The sequence below is a fragment of the Felis catus genome, chromosome D2 (assembly GCF_018350175.1).
Source record: "Felis catus isolate Fca126 chromosome D2, F.catus_Fca126_mat1.0, whole genome shotgun sequence".
Classification (NCBI taxonomy): domain Eukaryota; kingdom Metazoa; phylum Chordata; class Mammalia; order Carnivora; family Felidae; genus Felis; species Felis catus.
Genome location: NC_058378.1, coordinates 38,921,351 through 38,941,256, shown reverse-complemented (window position 1 = coordinate 38,941,256; position 19,906 = coordinate 38,921,351). Strand labels below are relative to the sequence as shown.

Sequence of the window (19,906 nt, the reverse complement as noted above, 5' to 3'; positions counted from 1 at the left end):
TGGCCACATCCTGAAAGCGCCTGCAAGGTGAGGAAGGAAGCAGATATTTCTTGAGGAACTACTGTGTGCCAGGCACGCTTGGGCGAGGCCAGACATTGCTCTAAGCTCTTTACGTGCAAGAGCTCATTTAATGGATGTAGTCCTCTCTCCACCTTGGTGAATAGGCCTCATCGTTCCCACGTTAAAGGTGGGCTTTGCTGTGGCGAAGGGACGTCAAATAACGTGTCTGGGATCCCGCAGCCAACATGGATGCTGTTTAACCCCAATCTCCCAGCTACTGGGAGGTGAGGATTATTAGCCACACCGTTTTATAGCAGAGAGCTTCAAGGCTTGCAAGGGTGAGGCAACTTGTCCGAGGCCACGCAGCAAAGAGGATAAGGCAGAGCTGGGATGTGAACTCTGGTCTGGGCGGCTGCTAGGCACTGCATCATTCTGTGCTGTGCAAATTGGTTGATGCCCTTGTCTTCGCCCCCTTCGTCTGTCCCCTGAAATGGATGGGCCAGGGAGGGGGGTGGGCTGAAAAGGCGGCGGCTGACTGGCTTTGAGGACCGGCAGGGGTGGTGGGAGCTAAGCCAGCCCCGGAGCTGCCGTGGGCCCCTCTGATTTCCCCGCCAGTGGTGCCCGGGGCTTTATGTGAACGGCTGTGTTTCCAACACAGACCTAGAGGAAGAAGTTGAAATCCCCCCATAAACCTTCCGCTCCTTGTTAAGCTTCCTTCTTTGTTATCAGAGAAGTGTCAGGAAAGACTCAGATAAAGAGACGGTGTCTGGGCCCCACCGTCCTGGAACAGACCCCCGCACACCACAGGATGAAGTCAGATGGGAGAAGTCCCTGGGCTTGAGCCAGGGCCTACTTGGGGCCAAGTCATGAGCTGGCCCAGAGTGCTGGCTTGCATCCAGCGTGTGAAGTCCTCCCTGCCTGCCTCGGGGACACTTCTGCTGTGCTCTGCCCACCGCCATCAGAACCTCCTCCCAGGAAAGGTTGGGAGAACCAACCCAGAACCCAGCGGCCCCTGGAAGTCGGGATCCCTGTCTCTTCACGACTAAACCCGGGCCCCCTGTGCCGATGTAGGGAGAGTCCAGCGTCAAGGGTTGGGAGGAGACTGAGCTTTTGTTCAGACTCATCAATGGTCGCCTCAGGAGACATGGCCACATCCTAGGCCTCCCTTTCCTCCTCTGTGCAATGGGTGGAATGATGCGGCTCCTCAGCCGGCCGATGATGGCAGATGAGGCCACAGATAAGAAAGCACTCCGAACAGCGTCCAGTCTTGGCCAGCCGCCCACAATCACCATCCTGTCCTGTGGCCCTGTGGTTCCCGAAGTTTGAGTCCCGCTAGAACCCCCTCGGGATGCCAAAGCATCCTGATGCCCAGCTCCTTCCCCCAGGCATTCTGACTCAATTGGTCTGGGGTATGGCTGAGCCCTGGGAGATGTGAAGAGCTCCCGGGCAATTGGAACGCGTGGTCAAGTGAGGGAATCGCTGTGTGGCCCTTCCGTCCTGTGATCTCGCCACCGGGGAGCTCGGAGTCCCTACCAGGCCCAGATTTTTCTCTAGTCTTGTTATCTAGATCTGTCCTAATGTGTCCGTTGGGAGCCCCGAATCCCAAACACCTGCTTTTTATGGGACACATCTCTGGGCGTCCGGGGAGTGGAAGAGCCTATGGTTTTTGCCAACTTCTTATGTGCTCGCTCTGTGTTGGGGTCGGGGGAGCAGGACACTCGGGCCTGGTGCCAGCCCTCCCCACTGTCCCGCCTAGGGATATAGGGCTCCTTCCCTCTGAGCTCTCACCTTAAAGATCAGGGGGGAGGAGAAGGGACGGGAAAAGAGCTTCCCTGAGCACCCACCACCTGCTGGGGTCTTCACATCGATTAGCCTAACTAATAGGGGAATAATTCTCTGTGAAAGGCCTTGCCATCCCCGCTTATAGAAGGGAAAGCTGAGGCTCTGACAGGTTCCATACTTGCCCAAGGTCTCACAGATCACGAACAGCAAAGTGAAGTTGAACCCTGACTCTGCCCGCTGAGCGTCTGCTACAGTAGGAAGGAGGCAGGTGCAGGTGGCAAGGAGGTGTGACTCAGGCAGAGCTGGGGGCTGGCGTCAGGGTTTTAGGGGGCAGAGTCCAGCGTCCCCTCTGTTGTCCCTCCGCTCCCCTCTCCGGGCTCCCCAAGGCAGAGGACGGCTCTGGATACTGGGGGCAGAGGAAGGTTACGGGCAGGCGTTTCCTCTCCTGGGGTCTGTGGTTTTTATTCTGCAGCGTCGGGCTGGGGAAGGCCTCTGGCTTCACCGTCGTTGCTTGTGTAGCAGCCAGGTGGGAGTCAGGGATCTATGGGAGCGGGGACAGTGTCCTCAAGATAAACCCCAGTCCCGGTGGCTGGCTCTGAAGAGGGGCAGGACGTCGGGGCCTGTGAGTCCCACGTGATAAGGCGCCCAGATGGAAAGCTCCCCTCGCTTTTGAAGTCTTTGATGCCAAGCGATGATAATCCAACTTGAGTGGGGAGTCAGGAACAAGTATTCCAGGCCCTGCTTATGCACGCTCCCTCACGGAGTTGGGGGTAGAGTCTCCATGCCATCCAGCCTCACTTTCCCCCGCCAGTGCAATGAGATGTGCTGCAAGTAATCATGAAGGCAAGTGCGGGGTGAAGTTTTATGATGACAAGGCCTCCGTCCATCCATCCATGCCTGCTTCCGTGCGTCCACCAAACGAACTCCTTTGAGGACCCGGCTCTGAGCAGACGTTGGCACACAGGGATGAATCAGAATTGTACCTGCTTTCAAAGGCTCTCAGTCCCAGTGATGAGGCCAGGGCCATGGACAAAGGAGGCCATCGTTAATTCGGCCTGGGCCACTGGGACGGGTTTCCTAGAGGAGGTACCCTCTGAGCTGGCTGAGATAAGCGAGGGTTTGCCAGGTGGGGGGAAGGGGAAGCACATCCCGAGCACAGAGACTGGCGGAGGCCCGATGCGGGGTGGGGTATTTTAGGGCCTCCTGACTTCTTCCTCGTCATGGCTGAAATTTGGCGGTGGCCGCCGATGAAGCTGTCGGCGGGGGTTTCTGAGCCGAGGCTGATCACGCCAACCGACCCCACTTTCGCCAGTGGAATCTGCTTGGCTCCGACGGGCAGGGAGGAGCGGCTGGAGTAGCAGGCGGGCTTGAGGTGGGGCGAGGCTGCTGGGGAGGGCAGTGATGTGCGTGTCTGTGCACTCCCCCCACACAGGAAGTGGCGAGCCTCCCCGCCTCTGCTTAGCTTCTATCTCTCTTATGATGTGGGTCAGGAGGCCTGTCCTGCCCAGATGTGGACAGACAGGAGCTGGGAAGCCACCAGCCGGGCCCTCATCATTCCCCATTCAGTCCCAGTGGAAGGAGGGATGCCATCATTTGCATTTCAAAACCTGTGTCTCCCGGCATCTTCCCTTAATAAGAGCCAATTACACCTCTGCCCCGAACCCGCAGGTTGCCTGCCTGTCAGAGGACTTTCATCCTGTTTGGGGTGGGGAGGAACTGCTCCCTTAAATGTCACATTTAGCATATGCAAATGAAGAGAGATAATTGTCCTTAATGGAAAATGAACTCACCTGCTTGCCGAATGCTCAAGACAAAAGCAGGCATTGATGAAATGGGCACCAGGGCGGCAGGGGCCCAGCTGGCCTGGCCAGCCTCCCCTCCACCCACCTGGAAGATGGCAGTTCAAGAATCCTTGCCAGTTAGAAGGTGACACATTGAGAGATCGTTCCGCCATTTGACAGATGTGGACACTGAGGCCTGGGGAGGGGGCGGGGCTTGCCCAGGGTCACAGGCTGAGTCAGACTTCTTGGGGGAAATCAGAATGGAAGCCTAGAGCAGCCCAGGCCAGGGGAAGGGAGGGCCCCAGAGGATCCAGGCAGACAGGCACGGACAGAGAGTGCTGGGGACTAGCATTTGTTGGGAGTGGGTACCCTCCATTGGGAGTGTGTATCCTAATGGCGAGAATCTGGAGGCTGAGGGGAGAGGGCTGGAGAGGGAAGGGGCTTTGGTGACTGTCTCGTCTCATCTGCTTCTCTTTGGCACTTAATCCCTCCACCCCATCCCCGGTGCGTTTCCCTCAAAACCAAGACTGGAGGCGGAATGAGTTCAGAGGGCGCGAGCCCCCTGTCACGGGCAGCGTGTAAGCCTCATGGCAGCTGGCCAAAGAGTGGCGGTTCTTTTTGACAGTGAGCCCTGATAGGCCACTCCTTGTGCCCTGAGCTGATCACAGGATGAAGGATTTGAGGCGTGCCAGCTCTTCCTGGGTGGCACTTGGGAGATTTGGCCTGCCCTGCTCCAAGAATCCAAGCCCGTGCCTGGGTCTCTAATTCCAGATCCAAGAGTTGGGACTGTCCCTCGTGCCTGGGTCCCATCCTGCTTGCTGTCTCGCCCTAGGGTTTTGTCCCTGACCCCCAGGGAAGTGGTGGTGTGGAGTTTGAAAATCTGGATTCTGGTTCCAGCACCTTAAACTTAACGCTTCATGCCCTTGAACGTGCCTCTTATCCCCTCTGAGCCTCAGTGTTCTTCCCGGTGGAGCGGACAGGGTGGTACCTGGAAACTTTGCAATGTGCTCGGACGCTGCCGGTGGGCTCAGTGTGACGCCTGGGATATGAGAAGTACTCAGGAGAGATTTGTTCGCAACATCACTTCCTCTATCTCCTTTCCCTTGTCTGTAGAGGGGCCTGACTCTTGCTGAAACCCCGAGGTCTCCCGTGCTGTGTCCACTACTAACCCTGCCCTGCTGGCTGTCCTGGGCTGTCTGCCTCCTGTTACCTCTTGCTGGGCTCCCCAGACAGCCTGCTCGGCCCAACCCACCCCACCGTTGGTTCACCCGCGAATGCCAGTGACCTTGGGGAAGAGGTACCGGAAATCTCCAGGCTCTCTTTCCCTGGGCGTCCCGATGTCTCAGGGAAGATGCCCAAGTTCACCTGGCCCCAGCTTTGATAGCCTACGAGCATCTGAAAATCACAGTGAGGTGTATCTCTGTGGGACACGGACGAGTCAGCAGCTTAAAGAGGAGGCCACAGCCCTTGGCACCAAAGGCAGGATAAGGAAGGGTGATGGGGCTTAGTCTGAGCAGGGTAAGTGGAAACCCACGGTTCCTGGTAGACAGATGTCTGTCCTCACTCCTGCCACCGCTCTGGGATTCCAGCTCTCGGCCGTAGCTTCTCCAAGAGCCCTGCGGTCCCCGGGCCTGCGTACGTTGACTGCCATTGCCAAGCCCGGTCTGACCATTGGCATACCTGGGTCCCCAGTCCCAAGGTTTACTTAACACTTGGGTCGTCTCTCTGGCTTCAATGTCCTCACCCATAAGATAGGGAGGGTGATGTATATCATGGGTGATTTGGGGGAAGATGAGGTATCTGTGAGGCATCCAGTGCCTGGGTTCTGGTGAGCGTCCTAGCAGATCAGACAGACCCAGGTTTGAATCCTAGATCTTTCACTTTCCACCCCATACCTTGGGCAACGGTCGACCCCCACAGGCCTCAGTTTCCCCTCTGTAAAACGGGACAACAATGAGCCTCCAACAAGGAGATGGCCAATGTGACCTGCTGAGCACACACCTATCACAGAGTAAACACTCAGGAAGGTCAGGGTTTGCAAGAGTTCCGGCTTTTCTCTTCAGAGCTTGGAGCTCCCACTCGAGGAGCTCATGAGATCGTCCCTACGGTACACTGTGCAGGAAGCTGGCCGCTTGGTGTGATGTTCAAGGCCTTTTTCACCCTGGCCCGGCCTTCCCTTCCACCTGTCCGCTTCCCCGATGCTTGCTGCACCATGACCACTCCCAACCACGAGCCCTTCCCTGACCCCTCTGTGCCTTTACTGCTGCAGTTCCCAGACTCGCCCACTTGACACTTATGTTTCTTTCAAAACCCATCCTAAAATGCCCTCTCCTCTGCCCGGGGCGGGGAGGGGGCGGGCGGGGAAAGCATTGTTGGGATTGTTGCCACCCTTGCCCCGTCACGGAACGGTCACTCGGACAGAACTCAGCAGGAAGGGTCGCACGTTGTGACATGGGTCCGCGCTGAAGTGCAACCCTGTGCCACGCATCGGTGCATCGTTCCGGGGCCTAGCATCCTAGGCCTCCCGGTGTCCCCAGCCTTGGTGCAGTGCTGGGCCGAGGGGCAAGCCCTGAGGTTGTCTGTAGGAGGGCTGGGAGTTTCTCTGGGTCTTCTGTGTGCTTACACGGAGCTGGGACCTCACCCGTTCTACCGGAAGCTGCAAGGGTTTGCCTCCTGGGGATGGCGGTCATTAGGGTGGCTCGAATATCCCAGTTGGTTCTCTCCTCCTTCTGGGCACACGGTAGGACCACCTTCCTCGTCCCCCTCTGAGGGGAGGGGAGGCTGTGTGATGTGCTCTGGCCAGTAGGATGGGCACAGGATCAAAGGGTGCCTCTTCTGAGTGGACAGTGTCATTGCCACTTTCCTTGCCCTGTCTTGGGGACCGTGGAAGCACACGGCAGGATGAAGCCTCCGTCAGCCCAAGTGAGGCGGAGACCCAGATCCGGCCTGTATCATGAGTGAGAAACTGACTTTGTTTTGCTAAGCCACCGAGGTTTGGGGGATTGGCTGTTTCTGCAGCACAACCTAGCCTCTCCCAGTGGATTCGAGGGGCCGAGAAGTGTGAGAAGGGGTGGGTTTCAGGCAACGTGCAGGGGTGGGGGCGGCTGCCTCTGACTGAAAACTGCACGTCCCATCCAAAGACATTCAGATGCACGGTTTTTTAAAAACACCACGATGGCCCAGTAACACCCATTTGCCAGTGAGTCAGATGGGGCCAAGGATTATGGCTGACTCTTCAGAGGTCTTGGGATGGAGAGTATGACATCAGTAGGAGCCCTTCCCACAGGGTGAAACTAACTCTGGGACGTGCATGCAGGTAGAGCCAGAGCCCTGTCTCTAGTTTGCAGAAACAGAGGCCCTGAGAGAGAGAAAAAAAAAAAATCACTTGCCCAAGGTCACACGACCTGCCAGAGGCCAGGCAAAGAACCAAGACTCCAACCTGACCTCAGAGGCTTCCTCTGATGTCTCACTGAATGGAAGCATCTGCCCATCTCTCTGGATTCCCAGGCCGCAACCAGGGCTGGCTGGCTCTCAAGGATTTCCTGGGCACCGGAAGGCAAGCCACTGGCTGATGGATGCTGCACTGGGTCAGAGCGGGGAGCCCTGACCTCCCTTAGGGGCTTGTGGGGAGCTCCCTCCCAGCTCTGGTCTCCTTTGCCTGTCTCCAAGGCTGCCCGGAAGCCATCTCCTTGTGATTAATGAGCGTTTCCCTTCCCTTGGGCCCCACGCGGCGGGGGACGGATGGGATGTGGCTTTGGCCGTTGTGGGTAGTGCTGGGGTTTGGGGAGCCTTGGAGCGTGGGCTGCAGCTGTTTACTTGGCAGGGCCTTGTTTGCAGATGTGAGGCTGCTGGGGTGGGTGGGGATGCTGAGGGGTGGGGTGGAACCCAGAGAGAAGCCAGTGCCATTGTCCTTCCTCATGAGGAGCCTGTGCTTTGGCCCTGTGTGCTCCCGGGGAGGACTCACACCCATCGCTCTAAGTTCAGAACTGTTGCTCTCAGAACCCGCCCCCCTGACGGTGGCCCAGCTGCCTCCAGCCGCCTCCAGATGTTGGTCCTGTTCCTTCCTGCCCCTGCACCTCCTGGATGCTGACCCCCCGGGCTCCTCTGACTCTGGCCAATGTGACTTTGTTTTGGGGATTAAAGCAACGTTAGGCTCAGGTCCCGGCTCCACTTATCCTGGGCAGTGGAATTTTGAGCAGTGAGAGGGCAGGCATGGAAGAGTTCTTAGCTCATGGAAAGGAAAGATGGGACTTGGGATACTCCCTGCTTAGCTCATCTCAGGGGTCGGGGCAGGCCCTGCCTCTCCCTAGAGCACAGCCATAGGTTTCCAGGATGTGAGCTCAACCAAAAGGGTGGGGGTCCTTTTTTTTTTGCCCCAGAGGGGCCTGCCAGGTCTTTTTCAACCTGGAACAAAAAGTTACAAGGGGTGCAAGCAGGGGAGGCTTCTTGAGTTACTGGCTGAGTGTGGTGGGAGGAGGGAGAGCCCTCTGTATACTCTATCAGTGCTGAATAGTTTTGTGCTTGTTGATACGAGTAATTCACCCATTTCTTCTTCTTCCATCCTTCCAAGCTCCATCCATCCACTAATTTATTCATCTTCCAAACAAATCATCCATCTATCTACCCATCCACCCATCCCCCATCTCTCCATCCATCTATCTGTCTGTCTGTCCATCTGTTTGTCCATCCATCCATTCATCCACGTATCCATCCATCCATCCATCCATCCATCCATCCATCTTTCCATCCATCCATCTGTCTGTCCATCTGTCCGTCTATCCATCCATCCGCCCACCCACCCACAAACGCTGGGAGAAAACTTGTGCTGGGACAGGCCCTGTGCTAGTTGCTAGGATACAGATATAAACAGTTCACCATCCCTGCCCTGAAAGCATTCCTAATCTAGGGACCAGATATTCAGATAAACACCAACGTCTCCTCAGCAATATCACACTGTAATGAACGTGAATGTTGTTTCATGAATCCAGAGGATTAACTGCCTCCAACTCAAATGACACCTCCTCTAGGACACTTTTCTCTGATTCCACCACGTGGCATGGGAATGTGACAGGCCATGAAGAGGGTGAAGGACATTTCTGGCAGATGGACCAAGCTTTGCCAAGGCCAGGGCTCTGCAAATATATAGCATGCTCAAGGGAATACAATATGGTGACTATGGGTGTGGTGGGGTGGGGTGCTGGGGGAGAAGGAGCAATGCTTGGGCCCAGGCTGTGGGGGGCCTTGAGTGCCAGGTTAAGGCTCTTGGACTTTATCTGTGGTCTTTGAGGCACTGGAGAGCAGTGGGAGGGCAGAGGCGAAGCCTGGTCAGATGTGTATTTTAGGGAGACCATCCTGACTTCATTAGATGTTTTTAGGCAGGCGTACCTGGGTTTGGGTTCAACTCTGCTATCTTCTAATTTTGTGAGGTTGGCCAAGCAAATTAACTTCCGAGGCTGTTTACTCTTCTCCAGAATGGAGGCGATGCTCTCTGCCTCACTGGGTTCTGCAGAAATATAAACAAGATCTTGAGAAGTGCCTGGCATAGTTCCTGACGTATAGTAGATGCTCAATAACCACCTTATTGTGGGACATAGCGGGAACAAGAACTTGGGTCTTCTGCTGCTGCCACTGGGGACATCTCTTAATTTCCATGGGCCTCGGTTTTCTTATACATGAAACAGGAATAAAAGAAGTCACCTTACAGGGTTGTTGTGGGGAGTGGACAGGGTGATAGGCGTGCCCAGCAAGTTTTCTGGGCTGCAGGCACAGTGGGGGTATCAGACTCAGACAAACCAGTGATGCTGCAGCTTGGGACTTGGGGACTGGGCCAGTGACCCCGAGTGCTCTGGCATGGGGCCACCCGAAACTCTTCCTGCCCATAAGTAGCTCCTTCATCCCTGCCCCACCCCACCCTGCCCTGCCCAGCTGCTCTGAGACGATGGCTCCCTGGCCCCATGACGGCAGCTGCTGATCCCAGGGAGCAGCGGGCAGAGGCGAGACCTGACATGTCCCTGGCACTTGGCAGCCTGGTTGAACCAACACTGAGGCTGGGCCATCCCCAGGGGCCATCCCCAGGGGCCACTGCTCACCACCTCTGCGCTGTACTGGACGCTGAACTTGGTTCACACCTGACTCTGGATCCCGACGGCCTGGGAGGAAGTGAGAGAGAGACGTGCAAGAGGAGAGCCGTGCCCGTAAGGGCCACTCCATCTGCCCCTCTACAAGTCACCAGGAATGTGGAGCGGGAGGATCCTGTACCCAGGTCCTCTCCTTTCACATGTGACTTAGCCACTGGGAGAGCCCCAGTTAGCTCATCTGTAAAAGGGGGACCATCACACCTGTCCTCGCTAGTTTTATCTGGGGGTCAAGAGAAGACAGGGAAGGGAAGGACCTTTGTAAAGCTCACTCACATGCATCAGTGCCTAATGGCAGAGTGATCTGGCTCTTGGCCTTTTCTCGGGGATAACAATGCCCTTACGTGGGAGCAAAGGACAGGCAGCTGATGGTTGCACCGGGAACACTTTCTAGAAAGAAAGAAAGCGTTTGGGGCAACCAGGAACCAGGAAGGTAAAAAGCAACACACAGAGCCCATGAACGCCATCCCTTCTGCCCGGCCTTCTCCGTGACGCACACATACACGCTTGCACACGGACAAATGCACACTCATGCATGCATTTATGCCCCGAACACATACATGGGCATTCATACAACACGTGTACACATGGTATGAGGCACAATGTCCGCATGAACCTTCTCCAGGACTCATATACATGTTCCTGCATCTGTACACATACACCTACAATCCCTTCAAAAATGATGACGTTTCAGGTGTAAAAAAACACCCCGCTTAATCGCATTGACCCTGATACCCTGCAGCAGAAAGTGCCAGAATAAACATACCATACAATGGAAACTCTATACACATCTGGAAAACAAGGGAGAGGTTATAGAATGCTCCCCTCTCCCTCCCTTGCTTGCTGCTTGCTCACTTGCAAACGGGGAAACTGAGGCTCAGAGAGGCAGGGGCCGTGCCGTGGCTGCCTCTGTGATCTTGGCCAAGACCTGTTTCTCACTGTGGTCATGAACCGTCACCCAGACAGCCTGCGACTCTTCTCCTCCATTCTTGGCTCTGGCCACGGGATCGGACAGACTCCACAGTCACTCAGTCCCTCCCTGGACTTTCAGCTCCTCATCTGGGGCAAGAGCGAGGTCAAGCCCCTGACTTAGCAGGAATGAGCAGCCTGTGCTGGGGGTGACACAGACGGGCGAGCCACTTGGCAGCTGGGCCCTCTGAAAGAACGGAAAAGCCTGGCCTTCCGTACCAGAGGGGGTGTTATGCAGGGGCTGGTGTATGCTCAGGCACTGTAAACTCAAGCCTACAGATTATGATCTTTCCAAGAATATTTGATACCTGAAAAAATATTATCCACTTAAAAAGTGATGGCAATATCAAAATGAATGGATGTTTAATTGAATATGTGCAAAACGTTCACATCATGTCAACTTGTTAATTCAACTCCTCTCCGTTCCTATGAAGTTATATGTAAATGATACTCGATGTGGGTGCTGACGCATTCTGATGTGTTTATTATGATGCGGTATGACATTCCCAGAGTGAGAGGGTTGCAGGGGGGTTGTGGAGAGTTAAAAATAGCCCTGTTAGGGTGCTGTGGGGTGGGGGTTACTTCCCATAATGGCTGAGCTGTTCCTTTCTGACGGACCTACCAACGCCCGCTCGGGAACCCCTGAAGGAGCTGAGCATTTCCAGCACCCACAAATGGGGAAGCTAACCTCTAGAGAGTCATTGAGCTCTACTATTCTAGAATCTTCCTGGGGAATCCAGCAAGTTCATGCAGCAGCTGAGTATGCTCTGCCCGTCCTGGCCGATCTCTCCAGGGCTGGTGACACAGGTGGGGTAAGGCAGGACAGGCTGGAGAAGACGACACCGGGGGGCTTAACCTTTGCCTTCATAACCGAGGCAGCCGCAAGGGCCCATGGGCTGAGCTTTTGGGACGAGAGGCTGCTGGCTTTCAGGTGACCATAAGAAAGCATGACAGAGCGGCTTTGCTAAAAAGAATTACAGTGTGGCTCACTTCTGCACCTCACTGGGCTGTTTGCAAAGCATTTTTAGGCACTTGATCCTGTTTTCTCTTTAACGACTATATTGGGAGGTCAGGATCAATGTACATACCTGGGCAATGGGGCCAGCAGGCTCCAGGAGGTTAAATGAATCACTCAGGTTCTCACTGTTGAGAAAGGACAGCTCTGGGACTAGAGCCCTGACCTCCGACTCTGGACTGGGCACGGCTCCCCTGCGCCCTCCCCCCCCCCCCCCCCCCCCCGCTTGTGCCCTCCTTGGGAGACGCTTTGGCAAAAACACAGATCATTCTAGAGCGCTACATTTGCATGAAGCTTCCACCTCCACTCTCTGACCCTCTGACCCTCCACCACCCAGCTGCTATGAGCACAGCATGCTGCTGGAGACGGTTAATACTCACAAGCAGCCAGGGGCTCCCTTCCACTCCCCAGCCTCCTGTGGTGTGCTAGTTCTGGCCAACGGACTGTGAGCCATAGGGGTGCGTCACTTCTAGGCCTGGCAGATGCCGACTTATCCCGAAGTCAACAGTGTGGGTTTTAGGGCTCTCACTTGCCCTGACCCCTTCTTTCTGGGGATCATGGGTATTTTGTTTTTGTAATTTCTGTGGACGGCAGGTATTGCAATAGCTGTGGGCAATTGACATGTATAACATTGTATACATTCTCTTAAAGAGATCCCTTAAATTGCATGAGTTTTAGGCCCACGAAACCTGGCTGTGCCCTGTGGCTGAGGCAGTTAATTGGTACATACCCCCCAGCAGCCCGCCCTCCCTTCCTCTGCAGTGGTCTTGGAGGTCAAAGCCCCAAGATGAAGGCGAGTGACTTGCCCAATGCAGACCTTTATTTGAGTGAGACTAAAGCTGCCCTGAGAAGTCAGTGAGATCTGCAGCCTTATTTGTTACTCAGCTTAATCTGTGGCATGGACCCATGCGTAAGTTCTCATCCCCATTTCACGGAAGAGAAGACTGAGGTTCTGTCCTTGGTGGGTTGTGCAGGTGTTCCCAGAGCTTTGGGGGAGGGGGAAGTATTTGGAGCGTGCTTCCTGCACAGACCAGGACCCTATGAACCCTGGAGTGTGGACTCCCAAGTCGAGCTCTGAGCCTGGGGGCCACGCGTTAAGGCTTGGTGTCCTGGGAGCGTCGTCTAGACCAGCCACATCTCCCGGGGGACTTCAGAATGAGAGGCAGCTGTTGCATGACTGAGCTCTCAGTCTGGAGTCACAGGGTGTGGGCAACTTTGGGAGTATCTGAAGGTGCCTGGTGCCCTCTGGGACCTCTGAGTGCCCGCACCAGCACCCCTTATGCTGACCTCTTAGAAGATCAGAAGTTACCACCTCAGGGCAAGACGTCCCTCCCATACCATGAATGGAAGTTGGGAAACGGACAAGCGGCCCTGATTTCTGGCACAGCTGTACCCTGACAGGGCCAGAGAACTCGGCTCAGCCCCCTTCCTGGGAAAGGGGAGAGGGCCGTTTGGAGGCCCGAGGGAGCGGGGCAGAAGGTGGCTGCATGCTGGGTGCTGGGTGCTGGCTCAGCTGCTCAGGGCTGCAGGGCATCGGCTGCTGGGGCACCCGGGGAGGGCAAGGGCCTGTGAGCCAGAGCTTAAGAAGGCAAGGGGTGCCTTCTTACGGGCAGCGTCCTTAATAAAGTGTCTGGTGCAGAAGGCCACATCCATCCCGTCAGCCGCTGACCGAAACAGTGACGCGCGTGGCTGTGCGTTGTGTGTGCACGTATCGTTTCCGACCACACGTGCGACGCAAGCGGGCATGGCCACCATTTGACCTAAAGTGGAGACGATAGTACCTGCCAGGAGCGGCGGGAGGATGGAGTTAATTTCACGTTAATTCCACGCGAGGGGCTGGCAGCGGGTGTGGGCCGACATGGCACTTGGCGCAGTGTATATTTTACGGTTACCATTATACTGCTCTTGACTTTGTTGTAAATATTTGCACGGCTTGGGAGCTCTGGGGCCACCCAGGTTAGGCCTTGTGGTATTGGCGAAGTCCTTGACCAGGAGCGGCTCCGCCCTTCTGGTCTGGTTCCAGATGCCGGCTTCTTTGCCTGGTGGTGCTCTGGCCTGGGTCGTCTGCAGGCCCCTGACTTCTACCTGCTCTGGTCCCCAGTGAGCAGGCCAAACTGGCCAGCACCGTTTGAGCCCCAGTGGGTCTCAGTTTCCTGCAGCCCCCGGGTGGCCTCTGGAGAGTTGACCGGCCTAACCGTGATCTGGCCCTCTCTGCTACCACACGCCAGCCCTCCTGGGTGTGCAGAGCCGCGCCGATGAGCTCTGACCCTGCAAAATGCCAGCTGTCAAGTGCCCTCTGCTCTTCCCTGCTGCCTGGTGAGCAGTGTGACAAGTCCCTTGGCTGTGGGCAGGGAAGGCCGCTCCCCGAGCTGGGTCTCATCTGAAAAGCCGTGCCCGTCGTCCCAGGCCGTGCCCATTAGAAACAGAGGCTGAAGCAGGGATTTCTGTGCAAGTGGCAGGTGGAGGGGAAACCAGTAAGGCAGTGAGGGAGGCAGGAGAGGGGAAGGAGCTAAGCAGAGATGTGACATTCACTTCCCCTGATCTCGTGGGGGAACTCTGGAGTGTGAATTGCACCAAAGATTTGTCTCAACTTGAAGCAAGGTGGCTGGGATTTAAACTCTGGCATCTGTAAGTCACAGGTGGAGAGCTGCCCCTTGGAGGGATGGGCAAATTTCCTGGCATCGGGTAAGACAGCTCCCATCAGCCAAGGGCAAGTCTATAGGGAAGGGTGCAGTGGGCGCTGTTACAACCCTTCCCCCCTTCCCCAACCCCTGCAGCTGGGGGTGGGATACACGGGCCTGGGCAAGGGGATCTGAGTAGGGCACCAGTCACATCTGCCACACCCCCTGTGGCCAGTTCTCTTGTATTCTTCCCAGATTCAGTTCTGCTTGGCTTAATACACACCGGCTTATCTGGGCCTACTGTGTGCCAGGCCCCGGTGAGGGTGTGGGCACGTAGACACATACAACGATAATAAGCTTGCCTGGCAGGGTCTGTTCTTACTTCTGCTGAAGGCTTCCATGTTCACCCACGTCTCACCCTCTGGGCACTGCTATTTCACCCTAAGACCTGTCCACGGCCAAGCTCACGAGGGTTATGTGAGGGCGTCTGCTCCAAGAAGGCAGAGGTGGGACGACCTGGAAAGAAACAAAAGAAGCTAGAAACAACTCACTTCCCTTGAGATTGGTGGGGAGAGAGGGAAGGGGGCTGTTCTGTGCATGTTGTTTCCCTTTTGCAAACTTCTCAGCCAAGCGGAGGAGGCAGCACAGAGAAGCACTCTCTCCTGCTCTCCTCCCCGCCCTCTCCCTCCCTGCTGGGCCTTCTCAGCTGCAGCGGCCTTGTAGCTACTGCTGGGGAAAACAGAAAACCACAGCTATGCGGCACCAAACAGGCCTGCATCACGTTTACGCAATGACAGAGGTCTGGGCCCGTCTCCAAAGAGGCTGGGGCTCCCTGCGGCAACTCAGACAGCCTTTCCACGTCCAAGGCCGTGCTTTGGAGGCCAGGAGGGCTGAAAGGCCTTTGGCGGTCATTGCCTCCAAGTCTCTCATTTCATCAGGAGGCCCGGAGACGGGGAGTCAGTTGGCCAGCGTGGAGCAGAGTGCTGAGGTCTGGTTTGGGAGACGCGGGAGGGAGGCCGGAGCTGAGGCTCCTGGTGAGGAAAGAGGAGGGGGCTGCTCTCAGGCCTGCCCTCCCCGCTCAACGTCCCTCATGTCCACTCAGTTGCTGGCTTTTAACCTGAGGTCACTGTCACTGGACAACAAAGGAGGAAAGGCAGGGGAGAGAAGGCTTCTGAGCTGGGCTGCCGGAGCTCTATTTCCTCAGCCTGACACCTTGGAAGGTACAAAGGGGTGAGAGCTGGGACCCCCCGCCCGGAGGCCAAGCCGGAGAGGACCTGGGTTCTGCAGGGAGTCGCTCTGGGGACTTTCCTTCTCTCCCGCAGCTCCGTGAATGGTTCTGGCCTCTCTCTCCCGGTCCCATTTTCAACTGACCATCTTACCTCCCTCTTCTACGCAAAATCGAGACCAGCTTTTCTTCTTTCTGTCTTCAAACAGTTCGTCGTGGGTACCCACCCTCTGCTTCCTCTTCTCTCTCGTGCTGGCAAAGGAGCAGGGACCCGGTTCACCCTTTCCTTCCCTCCATGTAGCCACCTGCCCCACACTGGCTCCAGCAATCTGCATCTCTTTGTCCCACAGCCCCAAGCCTTCCCCCGCCTGGGGTCCCTGCCCTCTGCCTGCAGCCCAGCGCCAGCTCTGTTCCCGAGGCTCCGCCTCAACTCTCTCCCCTCTCCAAGAAGTGTGCCTCAGGTCGCACTTCGAGCCTCTGCAAATCCGGCCACTTGCTTCCACTCCGCTCAGCTGGCTTTGAGGTCACCCAGGAGTTGCTGAACCTGAGTCCCGTCCCATTTGATCCCTATGTGATCCCTGTCCTGTATCTGACGCCGTGGCCCCCACACCACCCCTGCATTGTCACTTAGTCACGCTCCCTTTTCTTGGATCGACTGTCTGTTGGGAAGCCCCTTTCTAGAACGTCTCCCAGGCTTGTAACTAGAACCAGCCCCTCCTCCATCAAGCTCCTCATCTTCTCCACTAATCTCCCCCGTTCTTGGTTGAAAGCTCCATTTGGTTGCCAAAGCTGGAAATCTGGGCTTCATTCTTGCGGCGGGCTGAACAATGCCTCGCCCCTGCTCCGAGAGATTGACAGCCTCATGCCTGTGCGGATGTGATTATGTTGAGGATTTTGAGAAGAGGAGGTGATCCGGGAGAGCCTGATGCAATCACGAGGGTCCTCGTAAGACGGAGGCAGGAGGGTCAGAGTGAGTAGCAGGACACGTGACAACGGAAGCCAGGGGTTGCATGTTGCAACCACGGGCCAAGGGGTGCCCACAGCTACCAGAAGCTGGAAGAGGAAAGGAATGGTTTTGCCTCTGGAGCCCCCAGAAGGAATAGCCCTGCCGATGCCTTGGTGTTAGTCCTTTCAGACTCATTTTGGACTGCTGGCCTCCGAAACCGTGAATTTGAATTAGTTGATGTGTTTTAAGCTGGTAAGTTTGTGGCAATCTGTTATAGCAGCCACAGAAAACTGATAGAATCCTGACGATGCTCACTGATGACATGTATTTCCCCGAATCTTATCAAGCCTCTCTCCAAAACATCTTTCAGGTTTGTGTCTTCCTTTCTGTCATCAATTCCATCCCATCATCCTTCCTCCCAAGAGCTTTAGCAATGACCTTTTAACTGGTCACCTTATCTTGCTAAGCCATCCCTTCCGTTGCTGTAAGAGGTAGGCTCTGACCTGTGTTCTGTAGAGATGGTCGCCTCTCCCACAGCCTTGACCTACAGGCTAGAGAAGGAGGCTGCTGCATTCAGACTGTGGGGAGCCACGGACTGTGCCCCGTGGTCAGTCTCTTTCCTCTCTCCTGCCTGTATCCCTACCTCACGCCCCACCTTTCAGTCGCACAGGGCAACAGGTGCAGGCACTGTGCTCATGCAGTTTCCTCACCTGAAATGCTCCTCCATGACTTCTGCCAACTCCTCAAGAGACTGAGCCTTCTTTGGGTCTCAGCTTTCTCATCTGTACCATTAAAGGGCTTGTCCAGATGAGCTCCAAAGCTCTATGGGACTCTTTGGCCTGAATAATTGAACTAAGTAGATTTTATTGACCATCGGTGCTCACAAGGTACCGTAAGGGCCTTTTAACTCACCCTGTCTTGGGGATGGATGGTGTCTAATGGGCTGTGTTTCCCAATGATGCCCTCTCAGAGTTAGCGGGGTGTGTATACATGGGCTGCATATGTTGGCATGTGCTTGCGTGTTTTAGGGGGAACAACAGAATTTTAAACAGTTTATTAAAGAGCCGCGAAAGGCGCCTTGGCTAGGAAATTTCTCCAGGAAAAAAAAAAATCTCTATTTTGACGATTTAAGTGTTAATGATTCAAAACCATATGGATCACATTTCCCTCCCATCCGTATGTTTTTTTAAAAGTATCAGAGAGACTGCTTAGGGCAAAATGCATTTATGATTCTATCGATCCTGCAGCATTGCGAGGGCTGTTCAACAGATCTGAGTGAGAGGAGATTCTGGCGGGCCTGGATGTGGGCCTTTCCCTGGGCTCTCTCCACAGAGTCTCTAAGGAAAATCGCTCTTGGCGTCTAGGGAGAGTTTTCAGCACACAGCCTGGTGGGGAAGGAACGCTGCATCCCGGTGGGGTTTTTGCAAAACCTCCAGAACTAATTTTAAAATGACTTAGGTTTTGGCAGACTGAAGAGGTGTTAACTCAAACCCGGGTGTATTTCAAGGGAAATGTAATTAGAAAAATGCTCTCCTAGTTAGCTGGGAGACTGTGCCGAGCAATAAAGATTCTTGTTGGAGAATTCTTTGGTGAGATAGAAACGTGCTGCATCAAGGTCAATGTGCAGACACGCACACGGGCTTCCCTTTCCCTTGCCTGGCCTGAGTGTGGGGGGGGGGCATCAAACTCAAGGCAAAATGAACACCTGCAGAGACCACAGAGGAGGCCACTTCTGCCGGTCCTGCCCTTAAGGACCAGACCACAGGTGAGCCAATTCCTGCTGGTCTCCTCCATGAACCAGAGGGGGGTGGAGTGGAGGGATCTGGCTGATGGTGATGGCAGGCTTTGATCCATATGGATTCCTGGGCTCACCCCCTTTCCGGTCCAACCACATAGTTCTGACAATTGTCCAGATTTAGACACCTCTGGCCTATGGATGAAGTCCCACCTCCCAGCAAGACAATACAGATCCTTCACAGCAGGATCCACTTCCCCTGGCTGGCTTTATCTTTCTTCCTTTTCCACCATGTTTCCTTTGTGAGTGGCTTGTTCAGACTCTCCATGGCCCCATCCTTCCTCACCTGGCTCAGGTATCCCTCTACTTGGGACATCAGGCTCTCTTTCTTCTTTAGGAGAACAGTACATCCCTCAAGGACACAGCAGTTCTCCTTCCCCTGTGGAGGAGACCCAGTGAGAACTTGACTCTGCTTTTGCTTTGGTCTTTCAGCATAGTGGATACACATCTGTGACCACATTGTCTGCAGCACTGCATTCTGTCTCCTTATCTGGCTCAAATCTTGGCCCCAGCTTTGGGCTCCTGAGGGGAAGTGACTTGTCACAATCTTGAATGCACCAGACACTAGCGTGAGGCTTGAGGTGTAGTCAAGGACTCAATAACTGTAGAACGAATAGGGTAAACTTTGAGAATTTTAAGCACGCTTTCTGCCATCTATTCATCCAACCTGTCTGTTCCTCAATCCACCCACCCATTTACCTATCCAACTACCCACTACCCATCCATCTATCCATCTTTCCATCCACCTATCACTCATGTATCCATCTGTGCCTCTGTCCATCACCCATCACCCATCACCCATCCATCATCCATCCGTCCATCCATCCATCCATCCATCCAACCAACCAGCATTAATTCAAAAGGCTGGGTGCTTTTTTCTCTAATCACACTACATTTAATATAAAATGATCTTGGAATTTTTCAAACCCTTAGGCTCTACTAGAATATTATAACAAACAACCATGGACCACCCACCCAACTTTATCTTATCTTAATATTATGCCATGTGGGCTTCAGACTTTTCTCTGTAAGCACCAAAACACTGTAGATGTGGTTGAAGTCCCATATGTGGACCTCCACAATTCTATCCCTTTTCTTCTCTTCCCAGTGATGATGGTTTTGGTTTTGTTTCTCACGAATGTTTTTATATATATATATATTTTTACCACATATTTATGTGTTCATAAACAATATATAGGTTGGTTTCTCAAGTTTTAAAGTTCTACATAAATGATGTCCCATGGTGGGTGTCATTTTATAACTTGACTTGTTTTTGCTGATCCTTATGATGTCATCACCCTTTTTATGTCTCTCTCCATTAAAGTAACTGGCTTGTCATATAATCTTCTCTGTCTCTCCATCTGGGTTGTGAGCAAGCTCCTGGAGGGCGGAGAGCTGGTCTCCTACACCACCATTTCCTCAGGTTTGTTGACTGCATGGGTAGGGGGCAAACCTTTATTATTCCGTCAAGTGCCAATGCTGTACAAAGTGCTGGGTTCTGCAGTGGCACCGGGATGTGGCTCAGCCACGGCCCCAGCTCCTGAGGGGATCGCAGACTGAAAGACACTACAGACCAAGACCCAGGCTAGAGGGAACAGAGGGGGAAGAGTGAGAGATTTGGCAGGCTAAGGGGGGAGA

At 54.6% G+C, this 19,906-nt stretch overlaps 2 long non-coding RNA genes across 3 annotated transcripts in view; both read left to right on the top strand.

The window, feature by feature from the left end:
- Positions 1 to 19,906, top strand: part of LOC102900266 — a 48,355-nt gene that overhangs the window by 16,166 nt on the left and 12,283 nt on the right. The gene's annotated exons all lie outside the window — the stretch shown is intronic.
- LOC123380814 lies at positions 14,814 to 19,608 on the top strand. The gene is made up of 2 exons (XR_006587038.1): positions 14,814 to 15,290; positions 15,405 to 19,608. It is a non-coding gene; the product is annotated as an uncharacterized LOC123380814 (long non-coding RNA).